Source organism: Vicugna pacos, unplaced genomic scaffold, assembly GCF_048564905.1.
Source record: "Vicugna pacos unplaced genomic scaffold, VicPac4 scaffold_18, whole genome shotgun sequence".
Taxonomy (NCBI): Eukaryota; Metazoa; Chordata; class Mammalia; order Artiodactyla; family Camelidae; genus Vicugna; species Vicugna pacos.
This window is the reverse complement of record NW_027328739.1, coordinates 65,036-82,244: the sequence shown is the minus strand read 5'-3', so window position 1 is coordinate 82,244 and position 17,209 is coordinate 65,036. Positions and strand designations below refer to the sequence as shown.

Genomic DNA, 17,209 nt, shown 5'->3' with positions numbered 1-17,209 from the left:
CTGGAGATGAGGAAAATCAGGCTTTCAGATCTGCCACATTGTAATATTTTAAATGTCCAGTTTTCAACAGAAAATTAGAAGATGTACAAAGAAACAGAAAAGTTTGGTCATAACAGACAGGGAAAAAGTAGTCAACAGAAACTCCCTGAGGTAGCCCAGACACTGGACTTACTAGACAAAGACATAAATAAGCAATTACACATATGTTCAAAATACTAACAGAAACCATGCCTAAAGGATTAAATTATGTGCTCATCTCATTGTACAGAGAATAACAATAAATAAAATTTATAATAAAAACCAACTAGAAATTCTAGAGATACAAATATAATGACTAAAATAAAAATTTCAATAAGTGGTTTCTCTGTAGATATGAACTTGTTGAAGAAAAAGTCAGTTAAATTAAAACTACTGAGATTATCCTGTCTGTGGAACAGAAAGAAAAAGGAATGAAAAAAAATGAACGCTGTGTCAGAGATAGGTGGGACACCATCAACAATACCAATACACACATAATGGGGGTGCTAGAAGGAGGGAGAGAAAAAAAGGGGCAGAAAGAATATATAAAGAAATAATGGCTGAAAACTTCCCAAATTTGATGAAAACATTAATTTGTACATCCTAGCAGCTCAACAAACTCCACGTGGTATAAACGTAGAGACATCTAAAATAGGCACATCAGATTCAGTATGTCAAAAGACAAGAATAAAGTATCTTGACATCCGAAAGACAAAAGTGTCTCAACATATAGAATGGCTCCTCAGTAAGACAGTTGATTTCTCATCAAAAACCATGAAGACCAGAAGGCAGTGGATGGTATCGTCAAAGAGATAAAAGGAAAAGACTGTCACCAAGTATTTTATAGCCAGCAAAATGATTCTTTAAAAAAATTAAAAGAAAAATTAAGACACTCCTACAAAAACAAAATCTGAAAGAATCCATTGCTAGCAGGCCTGCCCTACAAGAAATACTAAGGATAGTCCAGCAGGTGTAAATGAAAGGACACTCGCCTGAAAAATAAAGAGCACTACTACATGAGTAAAAAAATAAAACAGTATAAATCGGGTATTACATGTAAATGTTTTGTTCTATTTGATGTAAAGGACAACTGCATAAAACAATATTTATGAAACTGTGTAGATGAGCTTATCAATGCATAAAGGTGCAATTTGTATGACAGTGACAGCATGAGGAGGGGGAGGGAAAAGACTGATACCAAAGCAAAGTTTTTGTGTACTGTTGAAATTAAGTTGGTATTCATGTGAACTAGATTGCTTTAAAACAAGATGTTAATTATAATCTCCAGGGCAATGGAAGAGAAAGAAGAGGAGGAAGAGTAGGAGGAGGAGAAGAAAAAGATAAAATAAACAAATTAAAATGGCACACTTGAAAATGCTTACTTTGTACAAAAATGTGTAGTAATAGAGGAATGGGAAAAAAAGACATATAGAAAGTAGACAGCAGTTGTAACTTCAATCTGATAAGAAATTACATTAATATAAATGAATTAAACATTCTAATCAAAATACTAAAGGCAGAAATAAATGGAATAGACAATAGATGAACAACAGAGAATAATCAACAAAAGGAATAGTTGGTTCTTTGAAAATATCAATAAAATTGACAAATTTTATCTAGTACTGAAAAAAAAAGAGAGAAGATTCAAATTACTAAAATGAGAAATGAAAGGAAGGATGTCACTACTGCCCTTACAAAAATAACAAGGAATATAAGGGAATACCATGGATAATTATATAGCCAATAAATGAGATAATCTAGATGAAATGGATAAATTCCTAGAAGGACATAAATGACTGAAGCTAATTCAAGGAGAAATAGAAAACTCAAATAATCCTAAAGTAAGTAGTGACTGAAATAGCAATCCAAAACATTCACACAAAGAAATGCTAGGCCCTTATGGCTTTGCTGGTGAATTCCATCAACTACTTAAAGAAAAAACAAAAACAAAAACAAACAAAAAATGCTTCACAATTTCGTCTGAAAATAAAGAGGTGGGCACACCTCCCAATTCATTCAATGAGACTAGTATCACACTGATAGGAAAACCAGACAAAGGCATCACAAGAAAACTAAAGACTATCTCTTATGAATATAAATGCAAAAATCCTCAACAGAATACAAGCAAATCCAAAACAGTAACATATAAAATAGACCACTATTAAGTGGGATGTATCCAGGTATGCAAAGGCAGTACAACATACAAAAGTCAATTCATGTAATACATATTAATAGAATAATGGATAAAAACTAGGAATAGAAGAGAACTTCCTCAACTTGACAGAGAACATCTATGAGAAACCTGAAGCAAAGATCATACATAATGCAGAAGCACTGAATTATTCCCTCCCAAAATCAACATTGTACTAGAAGTTCTAGTCAAATCAATCAGACAAAGAAAATAAAGCCTCTAGATTAGAAAGAAAGAAATAAAACTGTTTTGATTCCAGATGACATGATATTATATATTGAAATCACAAGGAATCCACAAAGGAAAAATAGAGAGAAAAGAAAAAAAATTCCTCTTAGAATTAATAACCCAGTCTGACCAAAATTGTAAGACACAAATGAATATATAAAAAGTAATTACATTTCTATTCAACAGCAGTGAATAATCTAAAAATAAAATGAAGGAAACCTTTTCATTTACAATAGCATCAAAAAGAATAAAATAATTAGTAATATTAAGAAAAATATGTGGAATACTGAGAAAAATATCTGAAACTTGTATATTGAAAACTAAAATACTAGTGATAGAAGTTAAAAATGACCTAAAATAAATGGAAAGCTCTTCTGTGTTCATGGATCAGAAGCCTTATTATTGTTAGGATGGCCATTGTCCTCAAAATGACCTATACATTCAATGCAGCTCTGGCTTTTTGGCAGAAGTTAACAAGCTGATCCTAAAACTAATATGGAAATGCAAGATACCCAATATAGTCAAAACAATCTTGAAAAAGAACACAAAGTTTTGAGGTTTCCAAATTCAAAACTCACTAACAAAACTGTGATCCATACAGTGTGATACTTGCAGAAAGGACAGAAAAATAGATTGAGAGAAAAGAACTAAGAGACCATAAACAAAGTCTTACACACAGCCATTTAATTTTTGACAAAGGTGCCATGACAATCCAATGGGGAAAAAATAATCTTTACAAAAATGATGCTGGGACACCTGTACATACACCTGGAAAGAAAGAAAACTGAACTTTTATCTTAACACCATTTATGGAAATTAACTCAAAATAAATCACAGACCTGAAAATATAAAACATTTAGAAAATGAACAATGAGAAAATCTTCAGGACTTTGGATTACAAATACTTGTAATATATGACACCAAAAGCACAAACAACAAAAGAAAAGAAATCAAGTAAACTGGACTTCAGTAAAATTAAAAACTTCTGTGCTTCAAAGGACTTCATGAAGAAAGTAAGAAGACAATCCACAGGATGGATGAAAATATTTCCAAAATTTTCCCTGATAAGGGACTTTTATCCAGAATAGACAAAGAAGACTTAAAACATGACAATACAAAGACAAATATAATTAAAATGGGCAAAGAATTTGAATAGGTGTTTCTCCAAAGAAGACATACGAATGGGAACTAAGCACATAAAAAGATGTTCAACATCAGTAGGCATTAGGGAAACAGAAATCAAAATCACAATGACATACCACTTCATACCAACTAGGATGACAAATATATATGATATATGATATATAAATATGAATCTATAAACCCAGTTATAAAAAGTGTAGTTGAGGATGTGGAGAAACTGGACCCCTCATACATTATTTCTGGAAATATACAATGCTTCAGTCACTTTAAAAGCTATATTAGCAATTCCTCAAAAATTTAAAAGTAGAATACATCCCAGCAATTCCATTTTTTGATATATCCTGAAGAGAAGTGAAAATATGTGTTCACACAAAAACTTGTCCATGAGCATTTACAGCAGAATTATTCATCATCAACTGATGGATGGATAAGCAATGTGGTGTATTTATAACTATGACATATTATATGAATACAAAAAGGAATTTGGGTATTGATATATGCTACACGATGGATGAGCCCTGACAACGTCACACTAAATGAAAGACGATAATCAAAAAAGGCAGCATACTGTATGGTTCTACTTATATGAAATGCCTAGAACTGGCAAACCCATAGAGGCAGAAAGTAGAGTGGTGGCTGTTGAGGGCTAAGGGAAAGGAAGGTTAGGGACTGACTTACAAAAGGGTACTGGTTCCTTTTGGGGGTGATGGCTACACAACCCTGAAATGTACATAAAACCCTAATGCACACTTTCAAAGGCTGCATTTTATGGTATGTGAATTATATCTCCATAAACATGTTATTCTTGAAGCTGAGCCCACCTATGGAGCAACTGACACAGCACTGACTGTGGCATCCGGACGGGGAGTGACCCACCCGCCCACCGCGAAGGAGAGCAGCACCTGACCCAGTGTTGGAGGGGTGCAATCTTCTTGCCAATGGACACTGTGAGCAGCACAGACGAGGGGGCCAACAGAGCAAGCTGAGTTCATGAAACAGGGCGAAGACACAAAGAACTCTCAATAAAACCATTAAGAGCGTTCAGTCTCTAGGAGAACACATCTTTGTTTTTAAAATCTTTTTATACCTGTTTTATTTTCTATTAGCTTTTTAATCTTTACTTTTTAAACAGTTCTATATGTTTACAATTCTCATTTCATTTTTAATTCTCTTGGATTTGATCTGTTATTGATTATTCACAGGTTTTAAATATTGTGTTTTGATTTTGTTCTTCTTTTTATTAAGGTTTTAAAAAGACATCTCAACTCGATTCCTATTCTTCAACTTGCTCTTCTATTATTGATTATGCACTGTTTTCAAACCTTCTTTTCCTCCATTCTTTTAAAATTCTATTTCTCTCTCTCGTTTTTAAGATTTATTCCAGCATTAGCCTTAGATAGATAAAGAAATAAACCCCTTTAAGGGCCACAATAGATAACTGATACTCCTTAAGCCACAGTGCCAGATATGAGCAGTTGAAGAAGCAGAGGAAGTATTCCTAATTAAAAGAGAAAGAGAAATCCCATGAAAGAACGATCAATGAAATAGATATTAATGGCCGATTAGATCAAGATTTCTAAAAAGAAGTGATAGAATTACTGAAGGAATTAAAAGAGATAGTGTTTAGAGACATAAAATATGTCAAAAACAAAATAGTAGCTATAAAGAAGAGCCAAGTAGAATTGGTAAATTCATTGGCTGAAATGAGATCTGACCTAAAGGCAGTACAACGCAGGCTAGATAATGCAGAGGAACGAATAAGTGACCTAGAAGACAGGACAACAGAAAGCACACAATCAGAACAGTTGAGAGAAAAAAATAAAACACAATGAAAACAATATAAGGAACCTATGGGATAATATAAAGCATGCCAATCTATGCATCATAAGAGTTCCAGAAGGGGAAGAAAGAACAAAGGGGATGGAGAAGGTATTTAAAGAAATCATAACTGAAAAATTCCCAAACATAAAGAAAGAATCAGACACCCAAGTACAGGAGGCTCAGAGGTTCCCAAACAGGAAGAGCCTAAAGAGACTCACACCAAGACAAAATCAAGATGGCCAGACTGAAGGATAAAGAAATGATCCTAAAGGCAGCAAGAGAAAAACAAAGAGTGAGTTACAATAGATGGCTCTCAGCTGATTTCTCTACAGAAACACTACAGGCCAGAAGGGAGTGGAAATATATATTCAAAGTCCTGAATGAAAAAACAGATGCAGCCTAGGATACTTTCTGCAGCAAGGCTATCCTTTAGAACAGAGGGAGAGGTAATGAATTTCACAGAGAAGAAAAACTAAAAGACTTTAGCAACACTAAACCCATGCTAAAAGAAATATTGTAAGGTACACTCTAAATAAAAAAGAAGCAGGATGATACAGAAATGAGAGCTTATAACTGGAAAGGTGATAACTACCATGAATTACAAATAGAATAAACATGAAATTGTAAAAGAAGACATCTAAATCATTGAGTGGGAGAGGGAAGCAAGAAAATATAGAGTATTTTTTCTTTCTTCTTTTTTCTTAAAATTTTTGTTCTAGGTAGGATGGGTTAGAGATTGCATTACTATCTGTTTAGTACACACAGTTACAGTAATTGGTTAACAGACTTACAAAAAAGTGTAACCACAAGCCAAAAACTTACAAGTGAGTAACAAAAACTAAATACAATCCAAGATAACACAAAGGAAAATTACCATACCACAAAAGGAAGAAGAAAGAAACAAAGAAGAAATATGAAATCAACTGCAAATATAAGTTCAAATAGCAATAAACACTCATTTATCATTAATTACTCTAAATGATAATGGACTAAATGCTCCAGTCAAAAGACAGAGTGGCAGACTGGATAATAAAGCAAGAAACTTCAATAAACTGCATACAAGAGACACACTTTAGGGAAAAGGACACATATAGATTGAGAGTGAATGGACAGAAAAGGATATTCCATGCAAATGGAAACTCCAAAAAAGCAGGTGTAGCAGTTCTGATTTCAGACAAAATAGACTTTAAAACAAGGGCCATAAAGAAAGATAAATAAAGGCATTTTATAATGATTAAAGGAGCAATACAAGATGAGGATATTACAATCATTACTATATATGCATCCAGCATGAGCACCTAAGTACATAAAACAACTATTAACAGAGATAAACGGGGAAATTGATGGGAATACAATCATTGTCAGAAGTTTTAACACCACATTAACATCACTAGACAGATCTTCCACACAAAAAATAAATAAGGCAACAGAGAAATTAAATGATACAATAGAAATATTAGATTTAGTGGATATTTTCAGAGCATTACAACCCCCCAAAATAGGATATACATTCTTTTCAAGTGTGCATGGAACATTTTCTAGGATTCATCATGTACTTGGTCACAAAAGAAGCCTCAAAAATTTTAAGAAGATAGAAATTATCTCAAGCATCCTTACTGACCGCAATGCCATTGAAACTAGAAAACAACTTCAGAGAAATAAAGCATAAAAAAAAGGAAAGCATAGAGATTAAACAACATGCTATTAAAAAAAATGGGTCAAAGATGAAATCAAAGTTGTAATTAAGGAATACCTTGAGACAAATGAAAATGAAAACAACCACAAAAAACTTATGGGATAAAGCAAAAGCAGTGCTAAGAGGAAAGTTTAGAGTGATACAGGCCTTCCTCAAAAAAGAAGAACAATATCAAAAAAAAAAAATCTAACCCACCAGTTAAAAGAACTAGAAACTGAAGAGTAAAAACACCCAAAAGTCAGCAGAAGGAAGGAAATAATTAAGATCTGGGAGGAAATAAATAAAATAGAGATTAAAAGAAATAGAGAAAATAATCAATCAAACCAAAAGCAATTTTTTGAAAGTGTAAATAAAATCGAGAACCTTTGGGCAAACTCACAAAGAAGAAAAAAGAGAGAGCACAAATTTGCAAAATAAGAAAGGAAAATGGAGAAATTACAACAAATAACATAGAAATATAGAATATCATATGAGAATATCATGAAAAACTACATAAAAAAAGGGATAACCTAGAGGAGATGGACAAGTTTCTGGAAACATACAGTCCACTAAAACTGAATCAAGAAGAAACTGACCACTTGAACAAACTGATCACTAGGAATGAAATCGAATAAACAATAAAAAAAAATCCCTACAAATAAAATCCAGAACTGGACAGCTTCACCAGGGAATTCTGCCACACATACAAAGAAGTACTCCTACCAGTCCTTCTCAAACTCTTCCAGAAGATTGAAAAGAAGGAATATTCCCAAACTCATTCTATGAAGCCACAATCACCCTGATACCAAAACCAGGCAAACACACCACCAAAAAAGAGAATTACAGACCAATATCACTGATGAACACAGATGCAAAAAAGTCCTTACCAAAATACTAGCAAATAGAATTCCACAGCACATAAAAAAGATTATACAACTTGCTCAAATGGGGTTCATCTCAGGGACACAAAGGTGGTTCAACATATGCAAATCAATCAATGTAATACTTCACATCAACAAGAGAAAGGACTAAAACCACATGATCATCTCAATAGATGCATAAAAGCTTTTGATAAAATTCAACACCCATTTATGATAAAAATTCTCACCAAAGTGGGTATTGAGGGAACATAACTCAACATCATGAAAGCTATATATGACAAACCTACAGCCAGCATAACACTAAATGGTGAAAACCTCAAAAGCTCTCACTAAATTCTGGGACAAGACAAGGATGCCACTATCACCACTCCTATTCAACATAGGCTTGGGAGTCCTGACCATAGCAATCAGGCAAGTAAGAGAAGTAAAAGGGGTCTAAATTGGAAAAGAAGAGGTAAAAGTGTCACTACATGCAGATGACACGACACTATATATAGAAAACCCTAAAAGGTCCACACCAAAATTACTAGAGCTGATCGAAGAATTTAGCAAGGTAGCAGGTTACAAGATTAATGTTCAACAATCAGTTTCATTTCTTTACACTAATGATGAATCAACAGAAAAAGGAAGTAAAGAAATAAAACACTTTAAAATAGCACCCAAAGTAATAAAATTTCTAGGAATAAATCTAACCACAGAGGTGAGAGAATTATACACAGAAAACTGTAAACTATTGGTGAAGGTAATTGAAGAAGACTTTAAAAAATGGAAAGGTATCCCATGCTCTTGGATTGCAAGAATCAATATTGTTAAAATGGTCACACTGCCCAGGGCAATATACAGATTTAATGCAATCCCTGTAAAATTACCCAAGACATATTTCATAGAACTAGAACAAATCACAATAAAATTTATATGGAACCATCAAAGACATAGAAATTCCAGGGTATTACTGAAGAAAAAAAAGAGAGAGCCTGGAGGAATAACTCTCCCAGACTTCAGACAACACTATAGAGTTACAGTCACCAAGACAGCATGGTATTGGTACAAAAACATACATATAGACCAATGGAACAGAATAGAGAGCCCAGAAATGAACCCACACACTTTTGGTCAACTAATCTTCGACAAAGGAGTCAAGAATATACAATGGAATAAAGACAGTCTCTTCAGCAAGATAAACATAAGACAAGATACAATAAACCTCCTAGAAGAAAATACAGGCAAAATATCTGACATACATCTCAGAAATGTTCCCTTAGGGCAGTCTACCCAAGCAATAGAAATAAAAGCAAGAATAAACAAATGGGACCTAAAGAAACTTACAAGCTTCTGCACAGCAAAGGACACCATAAGTAAAAAAAAAGACAACCTACAGAAAGGGAGAATATTTTTGCAAATGAAACTGACAAAGTCTTGATCTCCAGAATATATAAGCAGCTCAAATGACTTAATAAGAAACAACCAAATAACCTAAACCAAAAATGGGCAGAAGACCTAAACAAGCAATTCTCCAAGGAAGACATACAAATGATCAATGGGCACATGAAAAAATGCTCAATGTCACTAATTATCAGAGAAATGCCAATCAAAACTACAATGAGGTATCACCTCAAACCAGTCATAATGGCCATCATTCAAAAATCCACAAATGACAAATGCTAGAGAGGCTGTGGAGAAAGGGGTACCTCCTACACTTCTGGTGGGAATGCAGTGTGGTGCAGCCACTGTGGAAAACAGTATTGAGTTCCCTCAAATGTCTAGGAATAGACTTGCCATATGACCCAGGAATCCTGCTCCTGGGCATGTATCCTGAAGGAACCCTACTTCAGGATGACACCTGCATCCCAATGTTCATAGCAGCACTATTTACAGTAGCCAAGACATGGGGACAGCCTAAATGTCCATCAGCAGATGACTGGCTAAAGAAGTGGTATATTTATACAATGGAATACTACTCGGCCATATAAACTGACAATATAGGGCCATTTGCAGCAACATGGATGCTCCTGGAGAATGTCATTCTAAGTTAAGTAAGCACGGTAACAAGGAATAAAGACAAGTTACCCACAGGTACAGTTATTTTGATTAAAATATCCACACAGAAAGCAAGTCACCCTCACGACTGCTGCCAGGAGGAGCATCTGAGTGTAATAGCCCAGCCAAGCAAAGTAGATTCCGAACTTCTCTCCTTAGAATTTCTTGCAGAAAGACAGAAGGAAGTTTCAGAAGACACAAATAATCACTCTGTAGCTTCATCCTCATGTTAATTTATTTTTTCTTTTTTGGGGGGCATAATTAGGTTTATTTATTTTTTTTTAAATGGAGGCATTGGGGATTGAACCCAGGACCTCATGCATGCTAGACATGCACTCTACCACTGAGGTATACCCTCCCTCCATCATATTAATTTCTGATTCTAAATCAAGGGGTCTTTAAGTTTAAACCTCCGACTCAATTCACTCTTAAAACATATGCGTTTTCATAGCAGCCCCCAAATTCTACCATGAAATAAGAAGTGTTTTATGTATCATAGAAGTACAGATCACTGGCTCACCTGCTGAAGAGAGATAAATGAGAACAGAGCAAAGGAGGGGACGAGGCCGACTCCAGAGCAGATGCAGGGGATCATCACCACTCACTGGACAGTCTGGCACATTCAACAAATCCCCCCAAAAATCATTCTTAACAGGCTTGACACAAGTGGACATCAACAAGTGGCTCAGTCATCTGCTCCTGCCTTATCTCGGGAAAGTCCCTGGAGCAAATGCATCGTAAACCACAGATAATAAGGAAATGGCTGATAATGATAACAACTGGGAGTGCAATGTCTGTCTGACAAAATATTTATAAAACTCATTGTGGGAATGGGAGAGGGCAGGAGGGATGTGACTGAGGAAGACACTGCCCTGTATTCTTTGTATCTAGCACGTCTGTTGTTCCTAGGTTTTAAAACCTCTTCTCAGTTAATCTGGAGTAGATGGAACAGGCCAGGGAGGCAAGATTAGAAGGAAGGAGGCAGGGCATGAAGTGGTGCCAGGCTGATCCTAAAAGGGAGACCGACACAGACAGGCAGACACAGAGGATTTAGGGATGAGGCGGAACAATGAGATGGCGGCTCAGGTGTGTCTTGCTGTTGCTGATCCTTCCCTCAACTGGCTCACTGCTGACTCGGCAGTGCTGGGTAAAACCTGTGGATTTCCTCAGCTCTGAGTTCTCTCTGAGGCTTCCAGCTCAGTCTGGAGCTGAGATGAGTTCCGTGGGCTTAGCCTAAGGGGCACTCAGCTCTGAGAATAGCCTGGAATCCTGGAAAACTTCACGCAGGAATCCCTTGGGCTGGACCAGCGCTCACAGGGCTGCTGTGAGACCAGCTCCATCGTCAGAGACATGGGCGTGGACCATTCCATGGGGAAAAGGGCTGAGCCCGATGCCAAATCAGATAGGAGCGACAAAGTGTGTTCATTCTTATGTGACTGAGCTTTGTGGCCTGGCTCACGGGTGGCAGGCTCAGGATGGTGTCTGGCAGAGAAAACCCTGGCAATGGGTTTGAGATGTCTTGGACTCCCTTGTTAAGCTTTTTGTAATACATTCTTATCAACTATCCATCCTGAAAATGCCAAATTCAAAACTGAAAGAATGTTAGAAGTTGCCTGCTCTAACTGCCCAATGGTAAACACACCCTGCTACAGTTAGAGAGATGGTCAGGCAGCCTCTGCCTGGATATTTACAGTGACGGGGAGTTCATTACTTCCAAAGGTTACAAGTCGGCAGGAAGGTCAGACAGAATTTTTGAACCTTAAACAGATGTCTGCCTCCTAGTCCTTGCTGAAATGCAAGGAATAATGAGGATCCCTTCAAATGTAGTTTTGCTGATTGTTATCTCTCTCTGCAAAAGCATCCCAATTCTTAACATAAATTTTTCAAAATTCAGCTTTGATTTCTTTTCATCAAACTAATGCCATACATTCAATAAAGAGTCAAACAGTTCTCGAACACCGATTGTAAAAAGGAGCAGTTCCCAACAACTGCCCCATTTCCTGGCCAGAAACAACCACGTTCAGCTCCTACTGCTGACTCTTGGAATACTTACTCCCTTTCTCTGATTAATATCCTTGTAACACAGCCTACTGACTTTTTCAGCTTTATGTATCACCTATTTAACTTTCTTTTTCGGAAAATGAGGATTCAGATCTCTTTCAAACCCCATCTCATCTACATACCCAAACCTTCTTTCTTCCAACCTTTTAATACAATTACATTATAATTTTCATCAGCTCAGTATCCTTGCTTTACATTATTATTACTCTGTACAGACTATTCAAAGCTGTAGCAATTTGTGCTAGTCTTACCTTTTCTTCCCTACTTTGTTTTCCTGGAGTTAATAATTGTCTTGGTGGTTCATAGCTTAGATTTCTGTGCACTAAACAATTCAACCTCAGACCTTCTCTTAACGAACAACTTTCACAATACTTTCCAATACATTGTCTACAAATTTCATCTCCTTGAATAAATCTCTTCAGATTTCCTTCCACATGGATTAATGACATGCTAGTCTTGTCACAGAGCTCAAGGGGCCACTAGTGGGAAGTAACAAGGGAATACATGGACCAGGAGCAGGGAAAAAATCAACATAATTGCCTTAGCAATACATACTTAAAATAGTGGGAAAATTGTTTTCTTTACAAACACAAACACACACACAAACCCCAAAAGCCCATAAAGAATGATTAAAGAGCGGTCAAACCCATTGCCCTGCCTTCAAATTCTGTATAACACACAAAAAAAATAAATAACAGAAGGAAGATATCAAATCAATATGAATCTCAAGTGGGATTGGGTACACTCAGTGGCAGAGTGTGTACTCAGCATGCATAAGGTCCTAGATTCAATTTTCAGTACCTCCATTAGAAAAAAAATTAAAAAGAAAAAAAATTATCAATTTTAAATATTTACATATTAACAAATATCCTCCTTTAAAACTGTGTTCTAAAGGATAACCCGGGTTAAGGAGAAAGTGCCTCTTCGTGACTGATCCTGCTGATAATTGAGGGAGGAAATTAGAGTATGACCACATGAAATAAAATTCCATATGAAATAATGACCCCGGATGACAATCATTTTTGGCTGCTGTCATCACAAAAAAGAGAGTCAACTGTAATATTATGTACCTTATAACAGGAGTACAAAACTTCACATAACAAATATTTTTGCACAAAGTTGAACCTCAATCAGACCAAGCTTTTAGGGGAGGATTAAATCACTTAGCTAAAGCCAATACATAGGATGGAGAAACAAGTCTAACACCATAGGGGAGAATGAAATCAGCCAAACAGGAAATAGAGAAACCCCTCAGCAATTTCAAGGAAAATGAGAAACAGGAAAATTATAGATTAGAACGCACTTGAGAGATATGCTAGCTGCAATGTCTGAATCTTGTCTGGATCTTGATTTCAACCCCAAAACTACTTAAAAGTGTATTTTTGTGACAAGCAGGGAATTATTTTGTAACCCTAAAAAAAAGGAATATTCCAATTTTATTTGAAAGAGACCTTGTCATTTCACTAATGAAAGGTTAAGCTATGTAGGATTGTCTTCAAAATGACCCCATAGTGGGGGAGGGGAGGAGATGGAGATGAAAGATGCAACAACAGTGACTCTGAGTTTATAATTCTGGAGCTGGGTGACTGATAACACCCAGGCAGGCTGGCTGTACTGTTCTCTCTATTTCTGTACATGTTTGAATCTTTCCATAAAATGTGAAACAACAAATAGACTTCAGTGTTTTAAAACCCTCACTTTGAAGGTTAAGAGGTTTGCCCAAGTAGGTGGGAAACTGCATGGGGCACTGAGAAAAGAAAGAACAGACACCTGGCTCCAGACCGGCCTGGGGCTACCTTGACCCTCCTCTTCTCCTAACCATCCAAAGCCAGCACATAACTGCATCCTGTCAGCCCCACTCCCCAAACGCATTCCTCATTGGCTCCCACCATCTCTCATCTGGCCCAATCCAAGAGCCTCCTACCTGGCCTCCCTGCTTCCTGGGTCACTGCCATACATTCTCCACATTATCTTTGCAAAATGTGAGTGAGAGAAAATTACTTTAGTGCTTAAGCAATCATGACTGCTTCTCACTGCGCTTAGAGCCTACACTCCTTTCCGTGCTCCTGATGCCCTTCTAAACCTCGCGTCTCATCAATCTCACCAGCTCTGGCTCCAGTATCTCCTCAAACCTGCTGAGCACATTTGTGCCTCAGGGCCAATGGACAAGCTGCCTCTATTCCATGGGTGACTTTTCCCAGATCTTCAAATTCCAGCCTCCTTATTGCCATCTCAGCTCACATGTAACCTACTTAAAGATAGCTTTCTTAACTCACTTCCTCCCAAGTCTCCCATCTCAACACTGTGTTATTTCTTCATTTCAATCTGACATTGTTTCCTTATTTGCCCGATTATTTTTGTTTTCTCGGTTGTCCTTGGCCTCCATCCCCCCAGCAGCCTTGCCCAAACAGCATAAGCTCCCGGGGAGCAGCCGGCGCTGGTGCTCTGAGAAGACACATGCTGAGCGCGACATTACAATCACGTGGTGTAGTGAAACGGTGTCGAACAGCAGATACAGAAAAGCAGTGAGAATTTCTCTCTTATTTTATAATTTAAATGAAATATAACATTTACTCCTATTTAATGAAGAATTTGGTAGGTCTTTTTTCCCAGTTCCTAGGCAGCAACCGCTAAAGCCTCGAAATTTCCCAAGATAGGAGTGTCTATGCTATTCATGGTGGAACCTTGGATGGCTTGTGTTCATGAGATGACTCAGGATGGGGACTGGCCAGCCAGAGACACCAACCATGTGATTAGAGGAGTGGGGCTTTGAGCTTTGTGACAAGTGAGTGGCCACCAGGAGAGGAAGGGGCTCAAAGTTTAGGGCTAAGGAAAGGTTTGACTTACAGTTAGGGTTTGGGATACCCATGTTGGTAGTGACCCAATAAATCATGGCTTTGTAATAAAGCCTGCAGTAAAAACTTGGGGCAACGAAGCTCAGAGCTCCTGTGAGCTTCCTGGTTGTTAACACTCTTGGAGGACTGTCACACTCACATGCCATGAGGACAACCCTGAGCCCTTCCCACTGGAGTGCTCTCCACAAGAGCTCACCTGATGAGACCTAAGGGCTGCTGCTTGTCTGTGCTTCGAGGAGGAGCCCATTCCCTGTACAGAAGGCCCTGATCGCTGGGGCAGCTGAAGTCCTCTGATGGAGGTTGAAGTGGCACTGGGAATCAGAAGCAAAGAGGTGAGTGTCACTGTCACAAAATGTTCACATGTTCTGTTGATAAAATCTGGTGCTAACACTCTGTGGTCATTTGTAAATAAGGGGCCCTCACTTGCCAGGAGCGATGGAGGTACCATATAATTTTTCATAATTCTCACCCAGGATTAATATTAACCCCTTGAGGGTCATTTGCAAACGTGGGTGGAAAGGAACGCTTGGATGTCACAGTCCTGTGACCACCGTGGGTACCTAGTGAGAGCCTTGCAGATGCTTAATGTCCTACAACTGGGCCAGTCTTCCACAGCAAAAATCTAGGCCACCCAAGTGCCCAAACTGCTGCAGTGGAGGGACACCTGATGGTCCAGCCCCCTCTTTGGGCACCCAGAGGAACCTGGACTCTGGCAGGTTAGGGGCAGGGTCAATTCTAAAACCCAGGCATTTTTGTCCCCACAATTCAGTAGTTATTCGGTGACAGCACATGGAATATAAACAACAAAGTAACTTGACATGATGTCATATATTTAGCTTACTCAAGAAACAAAGTTTAAATCCAGTCATTCTCCTTCCCACCTGACCTACTTTCCTTTCTCTTGTACTAGCACCAGATTATTACCCACCCAGCCTTAACATGGGTCCTGACTCCACTTACCTCCCTCCCAAACACCACATGAGATGATTCCTCAACCTGGATGTGGGACCAGCAATTACAAGAAGCTTTAGTGGAAAAGAACTGGTTATGCACAGATGCCAACTAAACACTGTAGAATCCTGGTGTCCCACAATAGTAATCATGACAGCTGTTTGCAAGTGTCCCCAAAGTTCATTTAAGACTCTCACTGCTAATTTTGCTGGAACATAAATATGAAACATGTGGACTGCTGGGCTGGACTGCTAAGCTGGGTCTCTAATCCAGGAAGCTCAGTGTCTGCTCCCTGCACCCAGCTCCCTGTTCTGTTCATGCATGTGCATCAAGAAGCTGTTTAGTGTCCATTTTAATATCTTAAACAGTGCATTTCAATATTGTCTTCATCCACAAATACGTGTACCACACAGTAGTAATGATCAATCTTAGTATTTGCTTTCTTTGGTCTTAGAGAGTCAGATAAATGGATAGCAAAGATAACAAAGTCATAGAGGGCTATAATATAGTATTTCCTTTATTTCAATGACAGGATTTATTTAAAGAGCTTAGATATAACATCCTTGCATTTATGGCATCATTAAGCGTCTGAAGCTGTTACATTATAAAAACTTCATTTCTAGCGAGATGTTATCAGTTAGAGAAGAGCTCCTAAATTTGAGGGGTTGCTGTCATCTCAGACAGAGTCCCTAAAAAATGTCAGCAATCTGCAGTATTGCCATCATGACAAGAACCCAGACAGATGAAATTTGGAAAGCCCTGTGGCTTTCTAGTGTACAGACATAAAATGGTATTTCAGAGGGAAAAGCCTGAATTACAGAAAGTGATAAATGAAATGGTCTAACATGCATTTCTCTTTCAAAGAACTAATACGTCTTTTGTCGATAATAACATCTGTCAGTAATTATGAAAAGAGCTGACAGATGCATAGTACTTAATATAAGCCAGGGCAGTTGTATCACTGACACAGATTCATTAATCCCCATAGCATCTCTATGAGGTTGGTACTACAATTATCCCCATTTTATTCGTGAGGAACTTGATAGACACAGAGGGTAAATGACATTTACAAGGTCGACAGCGAGAAACCAACACAGGTGTTCCAGCTTGAGTCTATGCTCTTGGCCACTTCTTTTTTTTTTTTGGTGGTGGGGAGATAATAAGGTAATTCTGGTGGGGGGTGGGGAGGTAATTAGGGTTATATGTCTATTTTAGAGGACGTTATGGGGGCTGAACCCAGGACCTTATGCTTGCTAAGCATGCACCCCATCACTTGAGCTGTGCCCTACCCTATAGAGTCTATGCTCTTAGCTTCTAATCCTCACTGTCCCACATGGTAACTGTGGGT

At 37.7% G+C, this 17,209-nt stretch overlaps 1 long non-coding RNA gene across 1 annotated transcript in view; it reads right to left on the bottom strand.

Annotated features, from left to right (window-relative positions):
- LOC140692893 (uncharacterized) overlaps positions 1-17,209 on the bottom strand; it is a 49,025-nt gene that overhangs the window by 30,982 nt on the left and 834 nt on the right. Inside the window, exon 2 of the long non-coding RNA XR_012068499.1 lies at positions 15,107-15,221. This is a non-coding gene — a long non-coding RNA (uncharacterized lncRNA). The remainder of the gene's footprint in view (positions 1-15,106; positions 15,222-17,209) is intronic.